Source organism: Henckelia pumila, chromosome 1 (genome assembly GCF_033568475.1).
Source record: "Henckelia pumila isolate YLH828 chromosome 1, ASM3356847v2, whole genome shotgun sequence".
NCBI classification, from domain to species: Eukaryota; Viridiplantae; Streptophyta; class Magnoliopsida; order Lamiales; family Gesneriaceae; genus Henckelia; species Henckelia pumila.
In genome coordinates, this window is record NC_133120.1 from 6,703,151 (window position 1) to 6,718,586 (window position 15,436).

The 15,436-nt window shown below is 41.3% G+C and overlaps 1 protein-coding gene across 1 annotated transcript in view; it reads right to left on the reverse strand.

The window, feature by feature from the left end:
* Nucleotides 1-15,436, reverse strand: part of LOC140894508 (uncharacterized) — a 48,162-nt gene that overhangs the window by 32,130 nt on the left and 596 nt on the right. The window lies entirely within an intron of this gene.

A 15,436-nucleotide genomic window follows, 5' to 3' on the forward strand; every position in this document is an offset into this window, starting at 1 on the left:
CTTTTGGATTTCAATGAGCATTAGCATGATAGCATTAGTTGTTTCATGGGATGAGACAACAGCTGAGACTTGTGTTTCTGAGTCTGGCAGGATTGTTGTCACTGATATCCCAGTGCGTTCTGATATGCTGTGTCATTGAAAGGATTTGATAACGTAATTGCCATCCATATTGATAGATTCTGTGCGGGATCGCGGTGAATCATTTTGGTTATCCCCGCTAGGGAGCCAAGGGTTTGGTTATCTGGAACAGGATTAACCGGAATCGTTTTCGTTGATACTATCTCTAGTTCTGATATGGAAGTAAACATCTGATTGAGACTACGTACTGCTGAGGATGGTGTGGTCCATCTGGGAGTTTCAGCATGATGTTAGTGAATTTCGAGACGACGACCTCGAAGAATGCTTTTAGACAAGAAATTGTGTATAAGGATCTTATCACAATTGGGGTTAGTAATCTTTGTTTGCTAGTTGTTGTTCTTTGGGAACATTTGTTGGCCAATGGCAGGGTGAGTACTGAAAGTACATACTATGACGCCAGGAATTGTCAGGATTTTGTTGTTATCCATGGCAGGATGACTAATGTAATCGAGTAGATGCTATCTACGATGGCGAGATTCGAATCATGGTTTATCGCAATTATTCTAAGGATTTAAAATGGTTAGAGTCGCGTGCAGTGGTGCGATTGCTCTGCGAGCGGGTGGCCGGTAGCTGCCATTTCTATTCGCATAAGGTACTGTTTTGGAAAATATATTTTATCCTTCGTGATAAAAAGTAACTCACACGAGTTCTTGGAAAAAGGATATCTAGGATTTGACTGAGAGTTGAATCTAGGTCGATTGTTTAGGGCTTTTCGATAACATCAAGAGATGAGATGTTACCGTTAGACCAGTGAGATACAATGTGTTGTATCTTGTTCTCTAGTTGGACTGCGATGGAGTTCGTACATATCTATAGATAACTGCTGATTAATTACTATCTTAGCAAGGGTGTCATCGCTAAGATTTGTAGGCAGTGTGACTGATTCAATGGGCAATTTGGACCGAAGGTGCCGTGTTGTTGAGGTTATCGATGGATAACTGACGGTAGTCAATAGTGTTACACTATTTTATCAAGGATTGGGTCTGTCGAACGTTATTCGACCCAATATTTGGAACCGGAACTATTGCTGAATTGGACAAGTGGTTTGTACTATATTCCGAGGTTTACCTTAGATTTCGAGGACGAAATCCTTTTAAGGTGGTGGGAATGTAGTGGACCATATCCAAAACTAATGATTAATGAGTAATGAGTAATTAAATCGTATAACCATGTCGGGATTAGGTAAAACATGATTAAGGAAATTCCAGAATGGTTAACGGATTCCAGAAATGGATCCAGGACACTCGAAAATGGCTTAGAGGGTTTCATGACTCGAGTGGGATCGGAACCACCGATCCAGGATCGGAGCCTCCGATCTTGGTGAGTTCGGAACCACATCGGAAGCAGGGAGATCGGAACGTCCGATCAGGATCGGAGCTTCCGATGGTTGTCGGTGACAGGTGTGTGGTTGCATGTGGACCGAATTGACACGTAACGAACGGAACTTCCGATCGGGGAACGGAGCTTCCGATCTAAACGAACGGAGCTTCCGATCGAGGAACGGAGCTTCCGATTGATGCCTATAAATATGAGGTCCGAGCTCCTCATTTCTTGCCAATTCCGAGTTCCTCTCCTTCGCCTAGTAGCTCTATTTTAGGGCTTTGGGTACTCTTATTTTAGAGTTGGAGTAGGAAATATATTCTAGTATAGTCAGACAGTGTCTGACATAGTAGCTGAGCAGTACTCGTTTAGCGGAGCAGTGCTCGAGGCTGTGGAGCTGCAGCAGGGGTGTGCCCCTAGTTGCGGGATATTCGCCATCAGTGGGCTGACGACGGACGCAGGTATAGCTATGGTCTCCTTAAATTATTTAGGAGTATGCAATAGCTTAGTTAAGGCTTTTAGAGCTTATTGATTGATGCATGAGTATTTGCATTGTAGACTTGATGATAGGCTTGGAACCTAGAGTGGGACTACTAGGACTGCCTTAGAAAGGTACGTAAGTACTGACTGAGATTGCCAGCGGATATGCATGCTTATATGTTGCATTTATGTGTTTGCATGTTATTATTGTTATGCGGTATGTGCATCTCATCTTGTGCCTGTACATCTGTATATCTTTCGAGATGAGCCAGTTAGGGTTGCTCAGCCCTGTTAGGACGTTTGATATCGAGTACCCCTAGGTACTGATACCGGAAGGACTCCGTGGTCCGCGTCCGTGATTCGAGAATGAGTGGTCGCACACAGTGGTTAGCTACCCCGATGTGACGAGCTTATATCCCAGGTGCCAGTCTGAGCAGTTTGTATACAGTTATCCCAGATATGGATACCCTGTCATTTGCATGCATCATATTTGTATGTTTATCCGTGCTTTCGTATTGAGCTTATAGCTCATGTCCAGTATTTTCTGTATATCTGAACACCCTATTCGACGGGGCAGGTGTAGGTGCAGGATTGAGCACCATGAGTCTGGAGTAGCCAGTGACCTTGAAGACAACAGGATTAGCTGTAGGTTCTTATTTAAATTCGATTGGGTTGTATAATCGAGTTTGTTTAGCCGGTTGTATTCCGCCGGTCTTTTTGTATTTAAGACTTCCGCAGCGATTTATTTAATGCATGCTTAATTATGCTCTTAACTCTGTTTAGGTAGTGGATCCGGGATGGGTCACTACAGGTACCATGTTTTACCACATCTGGTAATACTGAGTTAAAGATATGGCATGTACTGCTCATACAAGAACTTTTCTAAATAGTTCGGCAAAGCCTCTAAATCCAAATCATCTGTTCTGGCTGTCCGTTGTTCTGAGAATAATCACTGTACTCAGATGTACGCGAATAACAAAAGTCTCTTCAAAGAATATACCACAAGATGGGTATATCAAAAATCTCTGTCTGACATGACTAAAATTCTGCAATCAAACAATCTGACAAAAGTTCTGACAGAAAATCTAACATCTGATCATGACTAAGAATCATTCATAGTAGTCTCGTGACGAATCCATCAACCATGATCTTCATCCTATTCTAAACCAGAATAAAATGAACGACAGAACGTCGGGTCGTTCTCTTTCTGCCATCAACTGCAGACAGTTAAGAACCTCGAAAAAAAAAACATACCTCGAACATCGTTATTTATCTGCTTCTAACCCATCTTACTCTTCAATCATCAAAAATCTTTCGATCATCTAAAAGAATACTGAAAACACTACAATGTGCCAATCTCCAGATATGTTGTCTCTAAATCAAATACATCTAGCACAACAATATGCTCAATCTCAAAATAGAGCATCAATACTGACCTGAATTTCAGGCTGGTTCAGTTATGACTTTTCTTTGTCGAATTCTGAAATTCAAATCAAATCTGTGAACAATCTTGATCTTCTCAAACAATTCTGATTCGGCTCCAAAATCTAAATGCTGATGGAACTTCTATCTGCTTCGAATTCTAAACCGAAAGTGTTGTATTCATCAATCAAGGAGAAAACCGATAGTAGATAAAATAAAACACATCTTTCGACTCAGAGCAACAACTGCTGCATTAGATATCTCCGGAAAAAAAGGATTTTCAATCAGAAATTCCTCAGCACTTCTAATCATCTTCTCTTTCTCATACTCGGTCTGTACGGCAAATTTGTACTACAGCTTCCAAGATAAGGGAATATTATGGAAAACTCCTCATAAGAAAATAGATACCAGATCTTTTAATCAATAATATCGCTGTGAGCTCAAAGTCTAGATTCAGACATTGAGACTCAAGCATCTTCAGCAGTCTCGAAGCTCAAGCTAATAATGATCCTTATTATCAATAACATACCACAATCTCAATAAGAAGAATTTCAAGGCACTGAAGATCATCAGTCCAAAAAGAATAAGAAGTTCTAAAGCGCTGATCAATATCTTCTGCAATCAATAAGAACTGATCTCAAAAGATGAAGTCCAAATAGAAGAACATAATCTGTGAAGTAATCGGCTTTATCCACGATAAGAATCCCTTGAAGAATTAGGGATAGTACTCATAATCTTCCAATATCATATAAGGACATCGATATAGATCAATTCATAACGGCTTCAGCTTCGAGGTGATCAGCAGTAATTCAATCTCCAGATAAAATGATTGAGAAAGACAATTCGATCCCATCAGAATCAGACGTCTATAGAATAGCGTAACTGCTCGGCACGCAAATCTGTAAATAGCTCTCAACGAATCTGAAAGATCAGTACGACTCTTCAAACGAATATGAATTCCACCGATACGAATACTCACTAATTCATCTAACATCTATGGGAGCTTTGGATTCCAAAATTCCTAGATGTTGTAGGAGCGTCTTTCAATTCAAACGGCATTACAAATTCAAAGCGGTCGTACCTCTACAAGAGTGCGGTCTAAAGAACACTTCCTATCAGTTCTCAACTGCGATGTCCTGATATCCAATCAAAGCTCTCTCGATCTGAAAATCAGAGGTAATCTGAGAAACTCATCCGAATCAACTTCGATCCACTCTATACCCACTGGTAATCAACCATTTTGGGTTACAATTCAGGACATCGACTGCAGCATTGAGAATCCCTCCACACAATTTTGTAATAAACGGTTCCTCTACAGAATAATATCAAAGAATCCTTACATCAAAATTCTTACCAGAGGGTTTCCACTCGTCTAACGATTCAGATCTGAATTTTCCAAATTTCTGAAAATAATCCTCGGTTGAACTGTACTAGGTTAAAGCAGCTCAACGGATACAAAATCAAAATCCGATAACCTAAGTACCATATTGCCCAATTCAATATTATTCTCGTAAATTCAAGAGTTGTAACTGCGGTAACTCAAAAACTCAACAATAAGGGAATGCATCATCTAGATTCCTCAAAAGAGAATAAGGGGACTCACCAGAATCTATCAGTCATAAAAGCAGAAAACCAAAATTCGAACGATTACCTATACTATCATCTCCAGGTGCTCTCCGAATCTGCTGATCCTCAAAAAAAAGAGCAAAGACTAAAGTCTGTTGCATCGGAGGTTGATTCATATTCTGATTAAACAAACTCCAATAGATAGTCGTATCTTGATTCTCTAATTCTTTCTTCTTCGAGAACCACCAACTTCTCGCAAAGCCTTGAAGTCGAATACAACTAATCGAGTTCTAAGGTCATACCTGTAGTCTAGAGAGTCAATTATCTGATTGATTTCTAATAACCAGCTTTCACATCCCATTGTATTCTCAGTACTATTCCAAGTCGGCGATTAAAACGACTGAGATCTCTTCAATAATGATTTCATCGATGAGAAATAAATATCAATCTGATCAGTCGCAGTATCACTCTATCCAGTCTGGATTTTATGCAGTTCGATTCCTGTTCAATATACATAAGAACATATATCTCATGCTCAAGAGAGTTAGGACACAATTACCTCGATCTTCAAACATTCGGTGTCCAAAAACCTCTGTTCTGCTTACTCAAGTCATACGACTGAATCTGAATTTAAACATGCATAAATACAGTTCGTAGTACTATTATGATCAATCAAGGAGGTTTCTGCTGGTCGTTGCTCGTTCCAAACTCTTCGAGGATACATATCTGCTATCCAACGAAATAAGACACAAAATCTTGAAATCTTAATCCCAAGTATACGGAATCCATCAATCCTTGATCGACAAATTCAATCGACCTCAAGAGTATTCGAGAACAAGCAGAACATTTACAGTTCATATCTCAAATAATTCATGCTTTATAATTTAAATCGCATAATCATGTAATTCAAATAATTCTCAATTAATAAAGCATGCTCACATGGTGTTTAATAAATCAATTAAATAACTCAAACACATGCGGAAATTCAACTCATGCGGACTCGATCTACCCCGCTCGCTTCTAAATTCAGTCCAAGATCTTATCGCTCTGATACCACTTAATGTGAGGACCTTGATTCTAATCATCTAATCATAATTAATCAACCAAAAGGCAAAGAATAAGCCAAGTGAATTAAACACATTTTTTTTTTATTTTTTTATAAATGCACGGTCCCCGGACCACCTCCAGATAAGGGTCCGGACATACGAAAATTTTCAAAAATAAAACAGATGACCCAAGGACCATTGCACGGCCCCCCCCCCCCCCCCCCCCCCGCCACGTGCATACCTCCGTGCGAAGGTCCGGGCCTATGCAAATCGGCAAAAAAAAACAATAACGCGAGACAGAGGACATCCGGACCCATGCACGGGGGCATGTCCAGGGTCCATGCCCTGCTGCAAAACCAAAAATTCAAGGCAATAACAGAACCGAAATCATGAAATGCTACTCCCCAACTCAACCAAAACATAAATCATGCATTACAAAAACAATCTCCTCAAAATACATGAAGTTCTAGGGTTGTACATTCCATCGATCTAGTAGAACATGCTTCGATTTTAGTTATACAATCCAAAATACAATACAAGTTCGAAATATAGATTCGACTCCTAAACCAAAGGCCTCACTTCTATCCTCTCGATCACCTATCCATGAGTTCTCTGGCTCGTTCCTGCCTCACTTGTTGCCAAGTACACATACAACAAAGACAACAGCCGGATAATTTGGTGAGAATATAATTCCCAGTAAAAAAGACTAACATGTAATCTCATAAAAACATATCAGTCATGATATGAATCAACTTCCAAATATAATAAAGTATTCCAATCAAGTAATGAATTAAAATGATATGCATGATTTTAAAACTTCTGGATTAACAGACTCAGATAATCAAAAGGAATTCTTCTTTCTTTCTTTCTTCGGTTTGGGATCCCGAGGTTAAAATATCCAAAATCACACCGAACTCCCCTTTCGAGGTGGACGTGGCATATTTTAATCCTCTAGACTCCAGAGCATTATAGTGAGTTAATCGACGCTTGTAGTAAATCGCCTACCAAGGCCACTCAGCTAAAATCTCCAGATCGTCTAATTCAAAATGAATAATCAATCAGCTCAATATGAATGCATATGAAATCTCATGCATTCAATAACAATTCAATCATAAATTCAAATAAGCATATAAACATGCAATATGTGATTTCTTCTAGGACACTCGAATTAATCCGGATTCGAGTTAATCGTCCTATTTCATTCCAAATTCGTTTTATACCTTCTCGTCGTTTCACAATATTCAATCTGTAAAACAACAATACTTCATTCAATATCTAGTCAAGATATTTGATCGATAAGTAAGAAAGCGATACTATACCGGCTCAAATCTTTCAAACTGATCAAAGCTGCAATCTAGCAACTCCACTGACTTCGATTCAATCAAAATAAGAAGTCACAAGATCAATATAGATATCAAAACCTCATCAAACTTGGTATAATCAAATCAATAGAAACGATATCCCGAAACTCTAACTGACGGCATAACGGCTATATTCTGATAAACCGGAAACGCAGACAGCATAATATCAATCCAAACAACTCATATCAATCATCTAGAATCATTTCCAAATCAATCCAATACATCTCAAAAATCCAAATTTTGAAAAAACAAAGGAAAAATCATATCAAATCCAAACGTCGATATTCTCCGAACCGTCTTAGATATACTATCATAGCTGTCTCAAGAACATCTTCTCCGAATATCAATCAACTCTAAAGTCATCCAAAAATTTAAACCTCGTAGAAATAAGAGAAACTTACTTCCAAACGGAGCACTCGATGGTGTGACTGCAAATATCAACTCGAGATCGAATTCCAACGGACGGATCGAGCTAAAAATGAAATCACAAAAGCTTGGAAGCCTTTCTCACCTCTAATGGAGGAACATGGTTGGGAGGGTGAAGTGGTGATGGAGGAATGACTTGGTCAAAGTCATTTTATATAACAAAGTCCAAATTTGCGTTTTAGTCTCTGAAAATTCCAAAAATTGCAAAATAGACCCTTCTCAGTAAAAAGTCGTCTCTCGAATTCTGAAATCACTGATTATCTCTAATAACGTCAATTAAGATAAAAACGGGGCGTTAAATCATACCTTTTCGAATACTATTGACACATTCATTCGCTTAATACCCATATCCCTTACATTCCCTGCATTTAACAATATCAAAACTCTTATTGGAGGACTGATTCTTACCTTCATACCTTTGACTAGGTCCTCGAGTATTAGCTTGTTTCTGAGGCTTCTACAATGTAGGTAGACTAGAAAATTTTAAATATTGTGCACTGTAGCGACCCTACCCGGATCCGCTACCTAATCAGAGTTAAGAGCATAACTAAACATGCATTAAATAAATCGCTGCGGAAGACTTAAATAAAAACATACCGGAAGAATACAACCGGTTAAACCAATTCGATTTATACAACCAAATCGAATAAATAGTCTAAAGGCAAAACCTACAGCTAATCCTGCTGTCTTCACTGGTCACTGGCTACTCCAAGCTCCTGGTGCTCAATCCTGCACCTACACCTGCCCCGTCGAATGGGGTGTCCAGATACACAGAAAAGACTGGACGTGAGCTCTAAGCTCAATACGAAAGCACTGGGTAAAACATACAGATATGATGCATGCAAATGATAGGGTATCCATATCTGGGATAACTGTATATAACTGCTCAGTAATGGCGCCTAGTATATGAGTGGTACAACCCGGGGAGCAAACCTTGCGTACACTGCTCATTCCTACAGAACGTGGACCTTGTCCCCCAGATGCTAACTACCCATGACCCGCCAGTCACTGAGCACTAGACATCAACCGTCCAGACAGGGCTGAGCGACCCTACGTGGCTCATCTCACAAGATGGACAGGCACAATATGATATGCACATGCTGCATAATAAATGACATACAAAATGCAACATATAAGCATGCAAAACCCGCTGGCAATCTCAGTCTGTACTTGCGTACCTTACTACAGGCAGTTCCTAGCAGTCCCACTCTAGGTTCCAAGCCTATCATCAACTCTACAATGCAAATATCCATGCATCAATATTTGAGCTCTAAAAGCCTTAACTAAGCTATTGCATACTCCTAAATAATTTAAGGAGACCATAGCTATACCTGCGTCCGTCGTCAGCCCGCTGATGACAATTGCCTCAAAACTAGGCCACAACTCTGCCTCGACGCCTGGATCGCTATGCCACTTCCAGATTCCCAATAGGATGCCTAGAACTCCCTAGATCTGAGTTAGAAGGCTTAGGAATCAGAGAGAAGAGAGGGAAAGGTGTACTTAAAAATGAAATCTCGGCCCCCTATTTATAGACGGAGTTCGGAGCCTCCGAACCCGGTTCGGAACGTCCGAACACGATCGGAACCTCCGATCCTGTCTTTGGAGCGTCCGATCGCCCCAATATTACGTCAGCCATGATGTCACCTTGCTGACATAAGCGATGACGTGTGCTCTGGTCCCAATCGGAGCGTCCGGTCTTACCGACGGAGCTTCCGATCCTCTTTGGAGCCTCCGATCCTGAGTTCGGATCCTCCGATCCAGTTCAGAGCCTCCTGACTTGGTTCGGAGCTTCCGAACCATCCGAACCCTTGGGACCTTCCCGGCTATTTTCGAGTGTCCTGAATCCATTTCTGGACTCCGTTAACTCTTTTGGAGTTTCCTTAATCATGTTTTACTTAATCTAAACATGATTACATGATTAATATACGCATTAATCGCTAATTCTGGATACGGGTCACTACATTCTCCCCCCCTTAAAAGATTTCATCCTCGAAATCTAAGGTAATACCTTGAGAACGTACAAGAAACCCTTGCTCGAGTGTCTGGTCGAAATAGCTTCCGACACACTCAGACTCCCGTAGAATTCGCTGCAAGCTTCATTACTGTTGAACCGCATAAACATTTTCCCAGCTGAAAATTACTGCGCTACTGGTCGACAATCGAACTTCCCTTGCGCTAGCGTATCGTAACACCGACACTTCTTTCACTCGGACCACGATCTTCCTGACCACGAAGGATACAATACCGCTTGATCAAGATCATCGTCTCAAAGGAAATCTTATACTGACGAAGACTAAGTCATAACCTGACTGGTTTTACTGCATTCATAGAATTACTTCTCGAATCTAACCATCTAATGGTTCCAAAAGTTCTCGGTGCTCAACATCTCTAGTCAGGAAAACACTAATCCCAACATTGTGCTGACACATTTTAACATGAATCTCGCTTTAAAGTAATCCAGTTGTCTCAAGTCTATACTGCAACGTAACTGCTCACAATGTTCCCTAGACTAGTTATCCTCCCCACTCTCCCTGAAGCACAACCGGCTTCCCAAGAAATACTGGGAACTTAAACCAACATGTCTAGTACATTCTGTTGTCCATGTTTCTTAGTATAACCTCAACATTGTGCCTTGATGATAACTATCATTACTTGCAATTTTATGACGCTACGTCATCTCTTAGCCATTGACCTGCGAAGTCATGCATTCATTGCAATGTATGTTATTACACCGCTAATGATCTACATCACTTCACCCATAGGTTATTCACCCATGAATCCCAATCTTTGGACATCCTTCTGGTAGTTATACATACTCGCAATCACTGTGCGCTCATCAAGACTAAGGCAAGCTCCCACCAATATGCTCGACTGAGACATTCCACAGTGCACAGACATATGGAAACTCTTCCTATTCCGCCTCGAAACTCGACAGTCATTGCACCTGGTATAACTCAACTCAGAGTCTTTGATAATACCATCAGTTCATACCAACCTCCCAAGGTTGAACATACTGATCCTGGAAGTAAATCCCAATGGATTCTCAATAGTCAAACCGCTCCCTTGCCGAACTCATCAGTCTCAGCACTGAATGATCTAACTCGTCGATTCCCTAGTCAATCATGGAAAATACTTGCGCTCGAAGTAACTTGACACACAATGCGTCTCTGATTGTCGTTTATTGCTACAACGCAATATCCTTGACAAACAGTCTGCATAGATGTGACTCACTGACTCGAAAGAAATAACTCGATCCATCACGATCTTGCGAAATCTTCGACTCCAGAGGCAAACCTCGTTGGCTATTAAGTCGATCCTTGATTATCTCAGTCACATATCGCACATCACTCGCTGGAAGATTAGTGACACAACCTGCTAGATCTCGAGAATCAGATCCTAGCTAATGTCACACAGATCAGACAACTGATGTTTCCTTGCTAATGTCCATTAGCATTTCCAACTACTCGTCGGATCCAACCACAACGGTGCACATAGATGCCCTCACTAAACTGAAATGTCCGGTCAAGAATCTTCACTATTGTTGTTCAATGAAAAACTCTCACATGAAAAAACAACATGATCCTTTCCTGACCTATTGCTATCACTAAGCAATTGATTGGATCAATATCAGCTTCTTTCTTAACAAGAATTCACTATACTGGAAACTACCAACTCACTTGCTTGTCTCCACTGTCAAGTTAGCACCTAACTTGATTATACAAGTCTACTTGCAATCGTTCCCAATTACAGCAATCCCAGAAGATTCATATCTTGCGATCATTGAGACTAAATAACTTAAATCTCCGATTTCTCTGAGATGGTATTCATTACTCATCTCATAAGCACTTACTCGACAAAATACTATCCCAAGTATTTCTTAACTGCTACATCCCGATCAACCCTGATTGACTCAACCAATCGAACTCGTCGATCTACTTAAGCTCGCACTTATCAGATCAGACCACCACTGATCATCCAACCTACATGGCTCGGTCAATAACCATGACTTAGCTGCCACAAGGAACCATTTCCAAACAATGTCAAATCATAGTACATAAGTAGTCTACTTGGCACAAGTCCTGCGCCTTTTCAGCACTACTAACCGCTGCTTCGTATTCTGAACTTAACCATCCTAACTCTGACAGAGTTACCAATAACCACTAGTAGTCACTAGCACCGATCCCATGCCACCTTAGCACTATTAATCGTTGTCTTGTTTACCCAAGGCAAACATCAAGAGAAACTAAGCCCATTTTCATCCCATGGAAAATCCTACGCTCAACCTCTGAAAATATCAGACAGTACTTAGCGCAACCACTGGACTCACTGTCCTTACCTCGTTCATTCAGAATGAACATCACGGCTCGTCAAGTCCAAGAAGAATAACTAAAAAATCCCAAAGATTTCCACAATCTTCGGACACTTTCCTGATCATATCCCTTGTTAAGATTGTGCAACAGTTCAAGACTAAGGTAGCTTACCTCAATAACCTACCTGGACAATCACCAAGGTTTCACGGTCATAGGCCATGCTTCCCTCACGTCTTAAATAGTCATGTACAATCTTCAACATCTTGATATAATCTCTCGCAGATGAAGTCATTCATCATGGAGTAGTCCTCACATTCGAGTCTTAGTCTTAAAACAGCATCTCATCCAAGTTCTTGGATAATTCCTATCATAAGGAAATTCTAACCACAACTCTGATGACAACCCATAGCCATCGCTGGTAGAATTCATCCACCTACTAGATCCACACGTCTAGCAGTAACCCAAAGGTTAAAACCTATCTGCTCAGAGTACACACTTGTCAAGAAAATCCCTCCATGACTGGTTCCCACAGTAGAACATAAACAATATCTCTGGCACACCAGACGATATCGAACCATCGATGTCAAACCTAATATCTAATCCAAGGTCATACCCTGTCGTGGCTGTCACCAAATCTCTAGACTGAGTAGCCTTCCCACCGCCATTTCCTGAAGCACAAAGGCTCCCAGATAACCTCTGAAGTACAAGGACTCCTAGAGTAATACTGGAATAGGGTCGCGCTCCATCACGTCTAGTCATGGTCATAGTCCACAACTCTCGGCATATACTGGACCTGGTATCCCGATGAAAACCCATCATCACAAGTCTCAACCTAACAAAGGTCAGATAGCCTACTGTTTCTCAAGGAAACAACTTAGAACGAAGTCCAACGTTATAAACCGAACAATTTCCTTAATGCCTCTAGATGAGTCCACTCATCGTTGGCACTAACATAGTTCACTGACTAACTAGGTCAATCCTAGGAAAACGCCTAGACTAACCACAAGTCAAACTGTCACAGTCGGCCCACTCAAATCCCATGAGCTGCAATAGTTGAACTAATCAACTAAAACAATGCCAATCCTAGCAAAATCACTAGCAATCATTCACGAATTGATGGATAAATAAAACATGTATCATTGCTTCCATTTATGTACCATTTCTCAATTACAATCCCATGTAATATATACAGTATTCAAAATACAATGAAATGTACAATCGAACTTGAAATGATAAAACCAAAGTATGATGATTCATTACAACTGAAATACTGTTTACAACTACAACGATACAGTATTAAAATCATCGTACTAGTCTTTGTTTCTTGAGCATGAAGCTTCTAATCGACACACGCATCGATACAAGCATACTCCCAACCAAGTCTCTCTACATGTCCTCCTACGAAGAACTCCGGTGAAATGGCTCGTGATAGCTAATCAGCTATGCTCTGCGTCAGTGCATGTCAGTCGACCCCTCCTGCTCGCGATCTACCATCAGCGTTCTTCTTGTATTCATATCATGATTTTGAACATTAAGTTTCCCGTGTGCCTACCGAACGTATCGATATCAGCATACCGGCAAAACCATGTTCTGCATGAGTTTAAAGACCTCACTCTCGATACCTGTCATGCTTTAGGCACTCGAGGCATTCTCTGGTGAAGGTCTATCTGACAATCTCTCCAACTATGACTGGAGAATTTTCAGAGTAGTGTCATCATGGTATGGACTGTACAGATGCAAGCATCAAGTGCGTCCCATCCAATGCTCTGCCACTGCCTCTGACATCCGGTACTCAATCCAAAACTAGGATCCACCTGAGTAGAAATCTTGAAAACTCGGACACGATCCATCACTCCTGTCCGCACTTGCTGGTATCCTATTATAAAAATCTTCAGAAATCTTGCCGATGATGATAGTCTTCGGGCAACTTAATCTCCGCATCATCACGTCTTCCAAGGTCTCATCAATCCTATAAGGATAACCCAAAGTCTCAATACTATATCCCAAGTCTCTTGCATGTATATGCTCTGATACCAATAAATGTAGCGACCCTACCCGGATCCGCTACCTAATCAGAGTTAAGAGCATAATTAAACATGCATTAAATAAATAGCTGCGGAAGACTTAAATAAAAACATATCGGCAGAATACAACCGATTAAACCAATTCGATTTATACAACCAAATCGAATAAATAGTCTAAAGGCAAAACCTACAGCTAATCCTGTTGTCTTCACTGGTCACTGGCTACTCCAAGCTCCTGGTGCTCAATCCTGCACCTATACCTGCCCCGTCGAATGGGGTGTCCAGATACACAGAAAAGACTGGACGTGAGCTCTAAGCTCAATACGAAAGCACTGGGTAAAACATACAGATATGATGCATGCAAATGATAGGGTATCCATATCTGGGATAACTGTATATAACTGCTCAATAATGGCGCCTAGGATATGAGTGGTACAACCCGGGGAGCAAACCCTGCGTACACTGCTCATTCCTACAGGACGTGGACCGTGTCCCCCAGATGCTAACTACCCATGACCCATCAGTCACTGAGCACTAGACATCAACCGTCCAGACAGGGCTGAGCGACCCTACGTGGCTCATCTCACAAGATGGACAGGCACAATATGATATGCACATGCTGCATAATAAATGACATACAAAATACAACATATAAGCATGCAAAACCCGCTGGAAATCTCAATCTGTACTTGCGTACCTTACTACAGGCAGTTCCTAGCAGTCCTACTCTAGGTTCCAAGCCTATCATCAACTCTACAATGCAAATATCCATGCATCAATATTTGAGCTCTAAAAGCCTTAACTAAGCTATTGCATACTCCTAAATAATTTAAGGAGACCATAGCTATACTTGCGTCCGTCGTCAGCCCACTGATGACAATTGCCTCAAAACTAGGCCACAGCTCCGCCTCAACGCCTGGATCGCTATGCCACTTCCGGATTCCCAATAGGATTCCTAGAACTCCCTAGATCTGAGTTAGAAGGCTTAGGAATCAGAGAGAAGAGAGGGAAAGGTGTACTTAAAAATGAAATCTCGGCCCCCTATTTATAGACGGAGTTCGGAGCCTCCGAACCCGGTTTGGAACGTCCGAACACGATCGGAACCTCCGATCCTGTCTTCGGAGCATCCGATCACCCCAATATTACGTCAGCCATGACGTCACCTTGCTGATGTAAGCGATGATGTGTGCCCTGGTCCCGATCGGAGCGTCCGGTCTTACCGACGGAGCTTCCGATCCTCTTCGGAGCCTCCGATCCTGAGTTCGGATCCTACGATCCAGTTCGGGCCTCCTGACTTGGTTCGGAGCTTCCGAACCATCCGAACCCTTGGGACCTTCCCGGCT